This window comes from Mesoplodon mirus (assembly GCF_964341445.2).
Source record: "Mesoplodon mirus genome assembly, chromosome: 3".
Taxonomy (NCBI): domain Eukaryota; kingdom Metazoa; phylum Chordata; class Mammalia; order Artiodactyla; family Ziphiidae; genus Mesoplodon; species Mesoplodon mirus.
The window spans coordinates 20,643,695-20,659,214 of NC_138978.1; positions in this window are offsets into that span (position 1 = coordinate 20,643,695).

The window sequence follows — 15,520 nt, forward strand, 5'->3', positions numbered from 1 at the left end:
AGATGTAGAGTAGGCAGTTGGAACGTGGGTCTGGAGTCAGGGACGTTAGTGATCACCTTGTCTAGCATTCCTATTTTGTTTTCTGAGGCCCAGGTGGCACCTGGCATCACCAGAGCCTTCCAGAGACCCAGGTGTCACAATCTGCTCTTCCTTTGTGCATCTTTCCACTTGTCCGTCCATCCATCCATCCATCCACCCGTTCATCCATCCATCCATCCATCCATCCACCCGTTCATCTGTTTATCCACCGTGCCCTGCACATCTAACCTGTGTCAGACATGGTGTCAGGTGCTGGGGATACAGGAATTAGTAAGACATGTCCCCCCCTCATCAGGCTCACAGTCTGGTTATAAATTCTCCAGGCCTCCCACTCCCCCATGCCTCCCTTGGCCTCAATCTCTCCTTTGGTAAAATGAGTTCAGACCAGACAATCTTGAAGAGCTCAACCAACTCAGACCTCCCATAAACTCATGAGGCCAACTTTCCCTCGGCCTCCCCTGAGCTGGGCCCCACAGCTGGGGTGGATGGAGCTGGGGTTGGGGTCCACATTGGCTTCCTGTTCCCATAACACCCATCTGACCAGCAAATGGGCCCTAACCTAAATTTTGCTGTTTTCATCTTCCACCAAGAAGTGATTAACTGTGGTGAAGCAATTAAGTCAACCTAGCCAGTGTGGTTTGCAGTCCACAGAACTTACGAGTGACGTGGGTTAAGGTTAAGGGGGAAGATAATTGGCAACTGGAGAGTGAAAAAAAATCTGACTCTTTTCATGTATAAAGTGTAGATATGTGAAAAGTACATACACAAATATACAGTGTATATGGTATTATACATATGGTATTAAAATTTCATGAGCATGGAGATTAGGGGAAAGGATGTCTTAAAAGGCTCCTTGGGGAGCAATAATGAAAAAAAGAGTGAGGGGAGGTCCCTGGCAGCTCAGTGGTTAGGACACGGCGCTTTCACTGCCGTGGCCTGGGTTCGATCCCCAGTCAGGGAACTAAGGTCCCACAAGCCACATGGCACAGCCAAAAGAGAAACACCGGTTGAGGGAGGGAGGGAGGGTCAGGGCTTGGAGCACACACTCATTTGGCCACACAATAACAGGGCTCAGTCCTGGTGCTGGGGACAGAGGTGACCAAGCTCAGAGACACTGCCCTTAAGCTACAATCTAGTGTGGGACAGGCAAGAAACTAGGCAATCATTATACCCAACGACAAGCGCCGTGCTGGGGCCAGGGGTAGGAGTGGGGATGGGGCTCTAGCATCAGGAAGGCTCCACAGACAGGGCCAAGCAGGGCTGGACAGGTGACTAGGTAGCTCTGGGCAAGGGCAGCCTGCTGGATCCCAGCTCCCCCTCCAGGGGCCGAGTGAGCAGATGCCTATGTAGAGTGATTCCTTTGGGTAAACAGGGTGAAGCATGGGTTGAGGAGAGGCTGAGACTTTCCTTCTTTCAGACCCTCAGCTCAAAAATAACATCACCACTGGAAGATGCCTGGAATTCTCCCATGAGAGCTCCATCCCTCAACTTGAAATATTGCTCTTGATGGCAAGCAGATATGGTGGAAAGAATTCCAGACCAGGTGCCAAAATACCCGACTCTTGGTCCCAGTAGTGCCCCTGATGTACTGAGTCAGCATCCTCTATCTCTAAAACGGGAGATAAGTACAATCTCTTCCCCACCCCCCCGCCTACTTCACAAGGGCGATGGATATGGGAAGACACATAGGAGCCGCCAGTCTCAGCCCACGGACACATGAGCTCATCTACTCACACACCCCGCCGTGATGAGGAGATTCCTCCCCATTTTATAGGTGAGGAGACTGAGGCACAGAGAAGTTAGTCACTTTCCAAGGCCACACAGGTAGTAAGTGGGGGAGCCAAGATTTGAACCCACTGGCTGAAAACAGGCATGCGTGGGGTGTGAGAAGACACAGACAGGGGTGGGTTTAGGGAGGCAGATGCACCGGATGCTCAGCCAGGGCAGCCCTGGGATGTCCGTCTGAGAGCCACGATCCCTCACTCTCTGGGCGCCGTTTACAAGCAGAGCACACACTGAAGAGGTGGGCTTGGGGCAGCTGGAGGCCCTGGAGATCCCAGGCTGGAAAAAGGAAGGCCCATGGGGCCATACAGCTGTCTTCACAGACCTGCAACTGTCAGAGGGATCTGCTTAGGACATGGATGGGGTCACATCGTGCCCTGGCTCCAACCCCCCAGAGAGCCCAAGATGAAGTCCCGGCGACTCAGCTGGGCAGACAGGGCTCTCTGCAACGTGACCTTGGCCAGCCTCTCCAGCCTCATCACTCACGATTCCCGACCTCAAACCTTACTCTCCAGGTTATCAAACTGCCAGCAGCCCCACACGCACTGTGCCTGACCCCGCTGCTGGGGCGAGAAGGAAGAGCGGCCCCCCGCTCCCTGAGCCTCTGCTCGTGCTGTCCCGAAGGCCAGAGTGCCTGTCCTTCCCCTTTCCCTGGCCGACTCCTGCTTCCGCTGGAAGGCATTCCGAGCTGTGACTCAGATGTCAGCTTTTTCAGGAAGCCCTCCTTCATGCCTCTGCTGCAACCTAGCCTTTCCCTGACCCCAGGGGCCGCTGTCTCTGGGTCTGCCTTGCCGGACAGGGCTGGGCCAGAGTCCAGATCTGCGGGTGGACCAGCTGCCTCACTGGCTCTCACAGGAGGCCAGCGCAGCCTCGTTCTGTGTTATCATCCCCACTGCACAGGGGAAGAAATGGAGGCACTTAGCCAAGGTCGCACAGCTACTAGGAGGTGGAACTGGGGTTGTGACCCAGAAGTCCAATGCCAGAGCTGCCATCTCAGCTGTGCAGGAAGAGCACCCCTTCCTGGTGGGGGCAGGGGGAGCCCCGTAGCCTTGGTGGACCTTCCCAACACCAGGGTTCTCGGATTCTAATAATATTAATTGTAGCTCAGTGTCACCTTCCCAGAGAGCCTCCCCTGTCCACACTGCCTAAAAAGGTCCCATATCACTCTCCCTCCTTTCACCCTCCTTTAGTCGTTTTCATCGCACTTGTCTCCATCTACATTTTTACAAATGTCTCTACTCATCGGTCTGTCTCCTCACCTACACTGTAGGCAGCGTAGGGGCAGGGACCTGGCCTGTGTAGCTCACTGTTGGATTCCCAGCGCCTATGACAGGGCAGGAGCCCAGAAAGCACTTGCTGAGCGAATGAATACTTCCCAGGCCCATCTGCCCAGAGGGCCTGAGCCCTTCACGTCTGTCACCCACCCATCCTCCCAGCAGTCCTTGAAGTTAGGAGCTGGGCACATTTTTTCAGAGAGGAAGTGGGGCCTCAGAGTCATTAAGTAGTAATTTGCTCAGGGCCTCTGATAGGGTAGCCAGTGTCCAGGTCCATCGGATTCCAAAGGCTGCACTCTCAGACACTAGGCCAGAAACGAGCAAGCTGGCACCAGAGAGGCTAACGGACTGGCCCCGGTCTCCTGCCCGAAGACACTGGCTTTGTTCTCTGCACGGCCCTCTGCTGGGTCCCTGAGGGCCTGAGGCCTAGAGCGGGTCCTATTTGCAGTACTTCCACTCTGCCTTTTATTAAGCACGTAAGGACTGCAGCCTTCACAATTGCCCAGAGTTCAGCTTTGCCTTTTTTTTCCCCCCTCTTTAAATGAGCACACCCTTCAGTGGCTGTGGCGTCATTAATTCTCTGGCCCCCATCCTTGGTGAGAGCTTCAGGTCAAGATCTTCTGATGGCCGTAGTAGGAGCATTTCAAGGTGCTAATCCACCTCGCAGTTGTTAGAACTCCTGGAAATTTTGCCTTCTCATCCCGTCCAGTGGCCCAGGTAACACCAGAGGAGACTAATGTTTGTCTTCCCAATTCTGTCCCTGAGACCTAAGTTCCATCTTCTGGACACTCCTTTCTGGCTGTGTGACCTGGAGCAAGTCCCTTCCCTTCTAGGATGTCTAATGGTTCTTCCAGCTCAGATGGTCTGAAATCAATAGAAATACGATACAAGCCACAAGTGTCATTTTAAATTTTCTATCAGCCATGTGAAAAGGGTAAGAAAAAAACAGGTGAAATTAATTTAACAATATATTTTACTTAACCCAATACATCCAAATTATTTTCATCTTAATGTATAATCAATATAAAAATACTAATGAGATATTTGACATTTTTTTCATACTAAATCATCTCAGTTCAGACTATCTACTTTTCAAGTGCTCAGTAGCCACGTGGGACTAGTGGCTGCCATATTGGACGGTGCTGGGCTGGAGTTCTCACCTTGTCCTGACCCCCAGCCTCTGCTCTCACGCATCCAGGAGAGCTGTGGCCCCTGCCTGGGCCTGTGGGCTGCCTTCTGTCTCCCCATCCCTCCCCACCTGCTGAGAGCCAGTCTGGACAGCAGCTATAGGGCCTGTGACACCAAGAGCTCCCTCTGAGGCTGGGGGAGTCCTACGAGGGCTTAAAGGTACACGCAGCCCTGTAAGGCTTCTCTCTGCCCAGCATGGGAAGAGAGGACGGAGGGGAGAAGGGCACTGCCTTCCTCGTCCCCAGGAGGGGGTGATGTCATGGGGAAAATAGCTCTCAGGACCCAGGTTCCATTTCTGAGTGTGTGTCCCTTCAATTGAGCCAGGTGCTGGGCTAAACCCTTTACGTGAATCATCGCATTTACCCTCCCAAGAGCCCAGGGGGATGTGTGATATTCTGATCCTGATTTTTCCCAGAGGAGGAAACTGAGGCTCAGAGAGATGAAGTGACTCTTTTCCTTGCTCCTTGAACCCTCTCTCATTCTGCTTCTCCCTTTCCCTCTCCTTCCCGCCTATCATGCGTAAGTGAGAGTTTGTGTTTGTTGGGGTAGGGGGGACTACAATCTCCCTGGGACACACACTGCCTTGGGATTAGGCATTATCATTCCTGCTTGCAAGCTGCCCCTTTGCTGGGGGTTGGGCCAGTGGAGGGAGGATGGGTTCACAGCAGTTCTCTGGGATCGGGAGACACAGGACTCAGCTCTCTCACCTCAGCTAAGGTGTGAGGGGGAGGGAGTCTGGGAGCAGAACTTTCTTCTCCTGCCCCACCCAGTGCCCTGAGCTATGCCCCTCCCCACACCCAGGATCCAGCACCCCACGTGTTCACTGGGACCCCAGGGCCCCTGGCCTGGCCCTGGGCGCTTCATGAACGAGCATCGCCCCAGCGCTCTGATCTGTCTGTCCATCCTCCCCTCCCTGTCTCTTTCCTGCCCTCCCCTGTCCTTGCATGTCCATCTCCACCTCCGTCCTTGGGCTCCCCCAGCCTGTCTCTCTGCCCCTTTCTGACTCTCTCCCTCTCTCCTTCTCTCACCTTGTTCCCTCTGGGTCTTCTTCTCTTTGCCCTCCTTTCAGGGTTGATCTCTGGGGCTCTGTCTCTCCCGAGGTCTCTGGCCTCACCCTCATCCTCTCCAGCTTCCTCCTCCTCTTCCTCTTCCTCCTTCTCCCCCCCTCCCTCTGCTCCTCTGCGTCCGCTCTCGCCGCCCCCTTCTCCTCTCTCCCTGTCACTTGTTTATTCTTCTCCTCCCTGAGCTTCAGTGGAGCCCCTGCTCCTCTCAGCCTCCTGTTTCTCCTCCCCGGGAATGTGGGTGGCGGCAGCGGCAGCCAGCGAGAGGCCCCGCTGGATGACAGCCGAGCCCAAGCCTCCCTCGGAGCTGTCACCAAGGAAATCACACACCAGCGCCTGAAATTCAAATCAGAGTTTTGCTGAAGCTGCTAAAACACATCAAATACTATCTTTGAAGTCCCCTAGCAAGCTGGTCATTGCTCTTAAAAGAGTCTCTGTTGGAAATGAGGGCTGGGCAGAGGGTTTGGGCAGGGTCACCATCCCCGGGCCTGGAGTGGGGGCCCCACCCCCAGACATGCCCTGTCACATGGTTCCCCCTGGGGGCTCCCTGGGTCAGCCGCCAGCCTCACCAGGCTGAGATCCCACTGCCCCATAGGCTCCCCACCTCTCCCCAGGGGATCAGCCCGCCATGGACTTGTGGAGAGGCAGCAAGAAACAGAGGAAGGAGTCCTGGACGGAGAGTCTGAGGCCCTGGGAGGAGGTGTGATGCGGACTCTGCACAGATTCTTCTTCCAGGGCCCCGTCCCTCTGCTGCTCCCTGGCAGCTGACTCCACCCTTCGGGGCTTCCTCCACAGGCCGGGGTGAGAGTATTTACCCACACGGTGTGGCAGGGATGAAATGAGCCATCACATGACTAGGGCCAGCACACTGCTCAGTAAATAACCACCATCACTTCAACAGTCAGAGCAAAAGCGTGGGTAGTCAACCAGCATCTTCACCAACTTACGCCCCAGGCCTGCCTCTCAGAGCTGTGTCTATGTCCACTCATTCCATCCTCAGAACAACCCTGGGAGGAAGCTGCTGGGATTATCCCCATTTTACAGAGTTGTTAAGCAGCTCAGGCTCCTCCCCAGCGGCTCTCCCACACCCTCCTCTGCTGGCCCTCCTGCGTCCCCAGTCCCAGGGTCTGGAGCTCTGTCCAGAGCCTGCCCTTCGCTGGTGGCCTGCACTTCAGTTTCCCCGGCAGCCTTCCGCCCGCCCTTGTGACAAGGTGTCTGTGGGCCCCTCGCTATTCCCGCCGCCTGCCTGGAGCACCCTCCCTGCCCGCCGGGCCTGCCTGCTTTTCCACCATTGCTGTCCCCCCACCAGTCTGACCTTTCCCACTGCAGATAATCCTTTGAGTTTGGTCTTGTCACAAGCTACCACCGGCAAGGACAGGAAGTTTTCTGCTCAGGAACTTGAAAAGTCCTTGGACTCTTCTTCCCGTTATGGCTGAAAGATGATCCCTGAAAAGGGCAAAAGTCATGAGACTGAGATGGGAAGATTGAGCCCTGAGGCCCTTGGGAATGCGAGAGGGACCCGCTGTGTTTGGAAAAGGCACCCAGGAGGGCATGGCTGACATTTGGGCACCGGCCCTGTGCCTGGCACTGTAGAAGGACAGTCCCCAGCTGAGCGTGGCTCTGGCATAGGGGTGGAGCCCACTGGGCAAGCAGTCCCGTGGAGGGGTCTTGGCCCCAGAAATAGCCACATGTGGCAGGCCCTCGACTGCCTGAAGAGCCAGGAGGGCACTCAAATCATGCAGTGGGAACCAGTGGGGGGACATGAGTGTATGCCAGAACCCCCCCCCCCAACCCTGAGTTTCTCTTGGAGAGGACACCACCCCAGCTCTCCCAAGTTCAAGGTGGCTGGAGAAGGCGCCCAGCATGGACATGTCACAGAGATGAGTTCTGTGATGGCAGAAGTTCGGGAGGCTGAGCAGCCTGAGGACGCACCCACCCAGGGCGGGGAAGCAGGGAAGGCGTTTTGGACACCTGAAGTTTGAGTAGTTTGAAGTTGAGTTCACCAGGCAAAGGGATAGGGCAAGGGGAAGAGGAGGGGGCCAGCTGAGGGAATGGCGGAGGGGCGCTGGGGAACCACGGCAGACTGCGGAATCTGAAGTTCAGTGTGGTTATTGCTTAGTGTGGGGATGGAGGAGTGGTGAGACCTGCGTCTGAAGAGGTAAGCAAGATCCAGGCCACAGAACTCTCTCTGTGGGGAATTGACACAGAAGAAGGGATTTCTGAACGCTTCTTGAAAATTCACTCTTACAGGATTTGGTGGCTGAGTTCAGACTAGCCAGACTTCCCTGATTATCTACTACTGCACTTAGCACTACGTGAACAAAGATGATTGTCAACAGAGGAAACACCCCTCACAGAGCCTTCTCGGCCCTGAGGCCAGGCTGCAGGGCCCACAAGCCAGCCAGTATTCACCACGTGATTCAGACAACCATCACGGATGCTCCGATGACCAGGGCAGGACAAGGACTTTTCAGATAAGGAAACTGACACCAAAAAGGGGGACGCCTTGGTCATACAAGAAGCCAAGGTCACACAGGAGTTAGTGTCAAGGCCAGAACTCAGAGCCCAGACTCCCCATCCAGGGCTCTCAAGTCAACCAAATGAGCCTCAGACAAAGCGTAAGGGTCTCGGTTCGGAATCTCCCTGATGGCTACAGCAACTGAATGCATTCAGCCAACACACATCTCCTCGTGCCTGCTGTGTGCCAGGCACTGTGCTGCGCATTCGGAGGCTGTGCTGTGGGACAAGCAGGGGGAGGGGGGGATATTAGATCGCATCTGACCCACATCAAAGCCATTTCAGAAGGATGCAGGGGATGAGTGAGTGCTATGCAAATATAAAGTGCTATCTGAAAGAGGAAGAGACCACGAGGGATGCAGACTATGGAAAGATGCCTGGGACCCACCCTGCACCCCTTTCCCCCCATCCTGAGACCAGGGGGACTGCTGAGACCATCTGCCGGGGTTCCCTATCCTACCCTTGTGGGCTGCTTGCTGAGCCTGTGTGCGTGCACGCGTTTGCACACGGGTGCACGGTTTGCATGTGCACGTGTGACTTGTCAGCAGGAGCTGCTGACAAGCGCCCCAGGTGTATTTCGGGGGCCATTAAAGCTCTGTGTTTAATGGCCACAGTGGTCACGGCTGTCATCCGGGATTTCACGGGCTCGTTTACATCTTTAGCTTCCTCCTTCGGAGACGACTTCATCATCCCCAACACCCCAGCCCCTCGGCAGTGGTAGGGAGAGGAGGTGGGGTCAGAGCGCTGAGCTCCCACGTTGGGGTTCAAAGCCAGACGGACGGCAGGGCAGGGCCTTGGGTGGGATCCCCAGCTGCTGGCGCAGAGTCAGCAGGCTGGAGGTGGGCTGGGCCAGAGGCAGATCTGAGTGTGGAGATGGGGATCCGGGCCAAGCGGGAGACGAGATCCGATCTGGAAGCCAGGAGGTCACAGCTGGGTGAGGTCAGGAACTCCAGAGTCAGCTGAGGGGTTGCAGAAATGGAGCTGAGAGAGTCCGAGGAGTGGGCTGTGAATTCCCGGCCGCACTGGGAAGAGCGGCCCCTTCCTGCCGCCAGCTAGAAGCTGCTCAGATCTGTCAGGGCCCAGAGGTGCAGGGCTGCTGGGAGGGGTGGCCCTGGCTACAGTCTGACTTACCAGGGCTACTTCCAGCTAGAGCTCGGGACCAGCCCCCAGAAGCCGAGATACCAAGGGTAGGATGTGAGCTAGAACGTAGGTAATCAGGATCCTTGAATTCTTGGCTCTCAGCAGCCACTCACCTGCTGGTACCTTTGAGCACATCATTCCCAGCTGGAGCCCCCATTTCCTCCTTTATAAAGTGGGTGATCATAAGGCACTCAAGGTAATCATAAGGTGGATGAGACAGACAAACAGGCATTTACCACACTCTGGTGGCTGCTAGGATGGAATGAGGCAACATGGACACAACACTTAGCACACACCCTGCGCACGTTGAGAATTTACCCCAGTGAGCTGTTAGGATGATGAGGATGATGAAGGGGTAAGTGCCAGGGACACTGGGAGGGGGGCACCCAATGCAGACTTCTGGGCTTCAGTGCAGAGAAGGCTTCAAGAAGGAGGCTATGTCCAAGCTGAGACCTACTGAAGAAGAAGAATTAGGCCCCCTGGGGAAGTGGCAGGGCGAGGGGTGGGTGTTAGGAGACAGAGGCGTGTGCAAAGGCCCCATGCAGATAGGAGAAGAGTGCAGGGTGTGACCACAAAGAGGAGAAGCCAGGCCCTGAAGGGCTTCACTTCTCAGGCCGAGGAGCCAGGGCTTTCTCCTGGGACAGTGGGATGGCTGCAGCTGGTAAGCAGGGGAGTGTCGCACTTTAGAAAGATTACCCTGCCTGCGGGTGGAAGCGGGACTGGAGTGGCAAGGAGAGAGGGAGGTGATGGAGTTAAAGAGGGGGATGGATTCACTGGGTGCTCCCAAACCAGAACAGGGATGGTGGCTGGGCGATTCCTTGGGCGTCTGGGGAGGAGGCTCAGAGAGAGGCTGAGCCCCTGCCCATCGCTGTCTCCAGGAGAGGGGCCAGGCTGTCTCCCCCTCATCAGCACTCCCTCCGCAGCCCAGGCCTGTCACCAGCAGCCCCAGGAAATATCCCCCTGAGAGGCCCTGATGGACCTGTCACCACAGTGCCATCCTGCCCAGCCGGCCCCTCACTGGGTAATCTGCTTTCACCAGGAACATTGCCCTTCAGCCTCCCCCAGCTCCCAGCTCAGAGCAGGGAGGGCAGGGCGCACAGGGCTGAGAAGCTGTCTTTCTTCCCCGAACAAATGACCTTGGGCCAGGGTCGGGAACAGCTTGGCCGGAATTCAAACATCCTGGGCCTCCGGCAGCCCTGGGCTCTTACCCCCTCTTCCAGTCACATCCCAGGGAGTAAATCTGCATCTGGGACAATTACAAACTAAACTGGACTCTTGGGAGCTCCTTCTAAGTGACCCCAGCCACAGATGGGTCTCCAGCTTCCAAGGTACACTCTGTCTCCTTCCCAAGAACCCCGCCCCAGGGAGTCATCTCATCTGGCTGAGAGTGACATACACTGGTTTGAGCGTCAGATATGCTTGGGTTCACATCTCATTTCGGCTACTTCCTGGCTGGGTGACCTTGGACAGCTTGCTCTCCCTCTCCGAGCCTCCAGGGAGCCTAAAGTAAATGGTATGATACCCCTGCAAGCTTGGTGTGGGGTGACTGGAGAGGGTACCTGCAAAGCATCCAGCCCCCAGCTGCCACCTCATAGATGACGACCCCTTCTGGCTGTTCATTTCCCCTGCCACTGGGAAGCAGCACGTAGATCCACCCCACCTGTCCCTGAGGCTGGCATGGGAGCAAACCCACGGCCTGGTCCCCTCTCCATGTCCTGGCTGCTCTGTGGTGAGATGGCCTCCTGTGCGGGCCATAGCACTGGACAAAGAGCCAGGAGATTGGGTTCTGGTCCCAGATTGGCTGCTGGCTGTGTGACCTTGGGGAAATCATTTGCCTTCTCTGGGCCTGTGACACCTCCCCTCCTCCTCCCCACATGCACACCATTACTGCCCTGTTTAGTTCTCCCTCCTTTGGGCTCTTCAGTAGCTTGTCGGTGTTGCCACCATGGCCGTGAAAGGATCCATTCTAGGTCTCTCTACGGGCAGACAAGCAGTTCCCTCAGCGCTGTTGGTGTGCACCCCCCTCCAGCATGCAGCACAGCACCCACTCCCCATCCTAACACTTCTGGGCCTCAGAAAATTGGGTGGAGAGAATGGGGTGAAAGTGCAACAGGGGGCTTCCCTGGTGGCACCGTGGTTGAGAGTCCACCTGCCGACGCAGGGGATGCGGGTTCGTGCCCCGGTCTGGGAGGATCCCACATGCCGCGGAGTGGCTGGGCCTGTGGGCCATGGCCGCTGAGCCTGTGTGTCCAGAGCCTGTGCTCCGCAACGGGAGAGGCCACAACGGTGAGAGGCCCGCATACCGCAAACAAACAAACAAACAAACAAACAAATAAAAAGAAAGTGCAACAGGGTCCTTGCCCGCATGACAGAGGAGCACGTGGGCCCAGGAAGGAGGCCTGGTGCGGCACTGGGGGGCACCCTTCGGCTTGGAGGAGCAGTGACTGAGGCTGCTCAGTGACCAAGCAACGTAGGGCCAGGGCTTCCCCTGTGCTGCAGTGACCGTGGTGAAGGCAGTGGTCGTGGCAGCTGGGAAGGTGGCAGCCGTGGTGCGGGTGAGAGTGACCTCGGTGCTGGTCACGACCCTGGCTCGGCCTCCTGTAATCAGACCTTCCCAGACAGTGAGGGAGCCCCTACCCCTCCCGTCACACCCTCTGCCTCAGCAGCCTTAATGAAAATCAGACACAGATCTTTAGAGCTGCTTAGCATTTCAATACATTCAATATTGGGTATTACCCAGTCACCCTCCTAAAGCTATTCCCTGCTCTGGAGAGGTGCCATCACTACCCACCCACCCCTAGCCCCACACTCACACCCACCCCCGGCAAGTCATGTCACCCAGGCACTCTCATTCTCCTACACACACACACACACACACACACACACACACACACACAGGGTCTCTGTGTGTGTGTGTCTCTCTCTGTGTCTCTCTGCGTCTCTCTCCCTCCCTCCTTCTCTGTCTGACTCTCTCCCGCAAACACCCGCAAACCCAGAGAGCTGCTCCCATCTGTCAGAGCGCTGACGGGGGCTCATCTCCTCCCGACAGGCAGAATGATGATAAGGTTATTTTTTAATATCAGGGATATTAATGCTCCTCTTTCTGATAATGAGCCACAGCCCGATCCCTCCTCCTCCCTGAGGAAGGTCCTGGGGCCGGGTGGAGAGGAGTGGGTAAAGGGCTGTGATGCATGAGGGCCTCCTGTGTGCCAGGCACCCTTTAAATCACCATACCCCTTAAAGAGCAGGCGGTGGTGTCCCATTTTTCAGACTGGGACCTGAGGCTCAAAGGGGTGAAGTGACCTCCCAAAGACACACGGCTCAAGGAAGGGCCAGCACGCCCCCAGGGAGAACCCACAAATTGTTGCCCAGTATGGCATCTGCTCTCCCTCGCTGTCAACCAACCCCGAGTCTGGACCTCCCACTCATCTGAGTACCCCCTCTCTCCCCTCTCCCAGCTGCCTCAAGACGAAGCCCGTGGGCTCTGGAACCACAGACCTGGGTTTGAATCCCGGGTCTGCCGCTTTGTAGCTGGGGCATCGTGGACAAATCATGTCCCCGCCACCCCCACCTGATTCTCCTCATTTATAAAGTGTAGATAATAATAGAACTTATTTCAAGGGCTGTTATTAAGATTAATAAGAATAGCGAATACTCTGCCACATCATCCTAGATGTCGAGAGCCCCTGGAGGCCTCCCCCACGTTGAGCAGCGCCCCAGAGAGGTAACGTCATTTGCCTGGAGTCACACAGGCAGGTAGTGGCAAAGAGAATCCAGCCCCCATTCCAGGTCTGGGCCAGGCCCCCAAAAGGTGCCAGGACCAAGGCAAAAATCTTTATGGAAGAGGTCACAAGCTGGATATTGAGGATGTGGAGTCCAGCAAGAGCAGAGGTGGTCCCTGCTCCCACAGGAAGGTGCAGGTGAGTTTCCTAACTGAGCCAGGGTGTGGAGGTCCTGCAAGAAAGCTGACTTGGGCCAGGGCTCAAGAATGGCTTCCCTGAGGACGAGCAGGGGGTACTGGAGGTGGGGGGGGGGGCGTCCCAAAGACAGAGTTGCAGAGGCCAGGCTGTGCGTGGGAGGGGGCACCACCACCGCGCATTCAAGGAAGTGCAGACAGGGAGGCGGTGGTGCCTGGAGAGGTGACAGAGTCCAGACCACCTGGACAGGGCCTTGCAGGCATGGTAAGGATTGGGGTCTTTATCTAGCAGAGTACTGGAAGGCTCTGGAAAGGTTCTAATCAGGCGAGGGGAGGGCATGGGGCAGGGCCCGGCCATGATATTTTGCACTGACCAGTCTCTCTGGCTGCAGTGTGTTGCACGACGGAAGGGGCTTAGAGAGTGTGCACGGGGGCCAGTGATGTGGCCCCCGCAGGTGTCGCGGTTGGAGCTGATGGGGTTCAGGCCTGGCTGCTGGCCATAGTGAGGGGCAGATGGAGTCGAGATACATTTGAGTGGTAAAATCAAAGGACTTGAGGATGTCCTGGGTACACAGCTGATGGAGAAGGAGGAAGGCGGATAAAGCTCAGGTTCCTGACACATACAACTGGGTGGACGGTGGTGTCGGACAAGGACCAGGCGTGGGACAGAGAATCACGGAGTGTGGATCTGGGCAGGGGGTGTTTGGGGGACCGTGGAGGTGATAATGGACAAAGAGAAACAGAGAGGGAAAAAATAGAGTCCGTGAGGACAGATGATTCCTTCAAGAAGTTTGCTGGGAAGGGGAGGAGAGAGGGATGGCCAAGGGGGATGAGGGATAAAGGAAGGGTTGGTTCTGTTTTTTCAGGACAGGAAAGACTTGAGCATGAAGGATGGAGCAGCCCAGACCTTTGAGGCCCGTCCCAATCTTGTCATCTTTCTGCTTTGTTCTGCTGCTGGCCAGTGGTTCCAAACTGTGGAAGTGATTGATTATATGCAAACAGGAGGAAGCAATTAGTCTGTGCATGCCTGGTCATTAATAAGCCTCTTATGTATTTATAACAACACCTCATTTACCCTCCAACCTGAGAACAAACATCCAGAGACCAGCCAGGAATAAGCGGAAGAGACCTCTGAACAGCCACAACCATTGATACCAATCTCATATATTCTTTTTTTTTTTTTTTTTTGCGGTACGCGGGCCTCTCACTGCTGTGGCCTCTCCCATTGCGGAGCACAGGCTCCGGACGCGCAGGCTCAGCGGCCATGGCTCACGGGCCCAGCCGCTCCGCGGCATGTGGGATCTTCCCGGACCGGGGCACGAACCCGTGTCCCCTGCATCGGCAGGCAGACTCTCAACCACTGCGCCACCAGGGAAGCCCTCATATGTTCTTTACTCATGGGAAAGTCCCTCACTTAGAACCCGTTGACTCTTACCTTACATGCAATGCTAATAAACATTCTTTTTTTAAAGTCCACAATAGATTCGAAGCAGCAATTTAGGGGGCAATTGGCAACTGTCAGAGATGGGAGCGCCACAGCAGAGAGAGCAGAGGCAGCTGACAGCCTGAGAGTGAGGGAAGAGACAGAAATGCTATTAAGCAGAGAAGCCCGGGCTCATTTAGTGGACAAGGGAAAATAGGTCCACCCATCTCTGTGGCCCTGAAGGCACCTCTGTCTCCTACTATCCCGCAAGCAGTGGCTTGACTAACTCATCTCTAGGTCTTTTTCCACATGGAGATTCAATGATTCTGTGTTCACAGCAATGACTCTGAGCCCCTGAGAAAGGGCTGAATTACATTCGGTATTTTCTGCTTCAAGAGGACTTTTTTTTTGAAATATTTTAAATTGTAAATTTTATTTTAAGTTTTGGTGCCTACAGTTCCTGAAATATTCCCTTATGTGGAGGGGGATTTTGTAATTGCCTATTTAATGATCTGCTTCCCCATTAGACGGAAACTCTGAGCAGGGGGGCACTCCCATCTTATTCCCAGCATCTGGCACAGCCCTGCAGGAGGGGCTCTATACATAGCTGTTGAATTACTGAATTGATTAACAAAATGAATATTACATACTGGGCAATTGCACTCAACAAATATATTATTACACTTAATTCCACCTATTTTTACTTTTTTTTTTTTTGCGGTATGCGGGCCTCTCACTGTTGTGGCCTCTCCCATTGTGGAGCACAGGCTTCGGACGCACAGGCTCAGCGGCCATGGCTCACGGGCCCAGCCACTCCGCGGCATGTGGGATCTTCCCAGACCGGGGCATGAACCCGTGTCCCCTGCATCGGCAGGCGGACTCTCAACCACTGCGCCATCAGGGAAGCCCTATTTTTACTTTTTAATATAGCTACTAGAAAAAAAATTAAGTTACATATGTGGCGCATGCTATATTTCTATCTGACAGGGCTGTCTTAGGCACTCCTGCCCTGGCTCTAGAAGTACAAAGTTTAAACACCTTCCCCGTGGTCCGGGTGAATCTCTCCTATGTAATGTAAGCTACTTCCTCACTAGTTCCTGGGGGGCTGCCTCCCCTCCAGCCTGGGAGCACATCACAGGCAGGGTACTATCTTATGACCTTGGAACCCCAGCACCAGCCC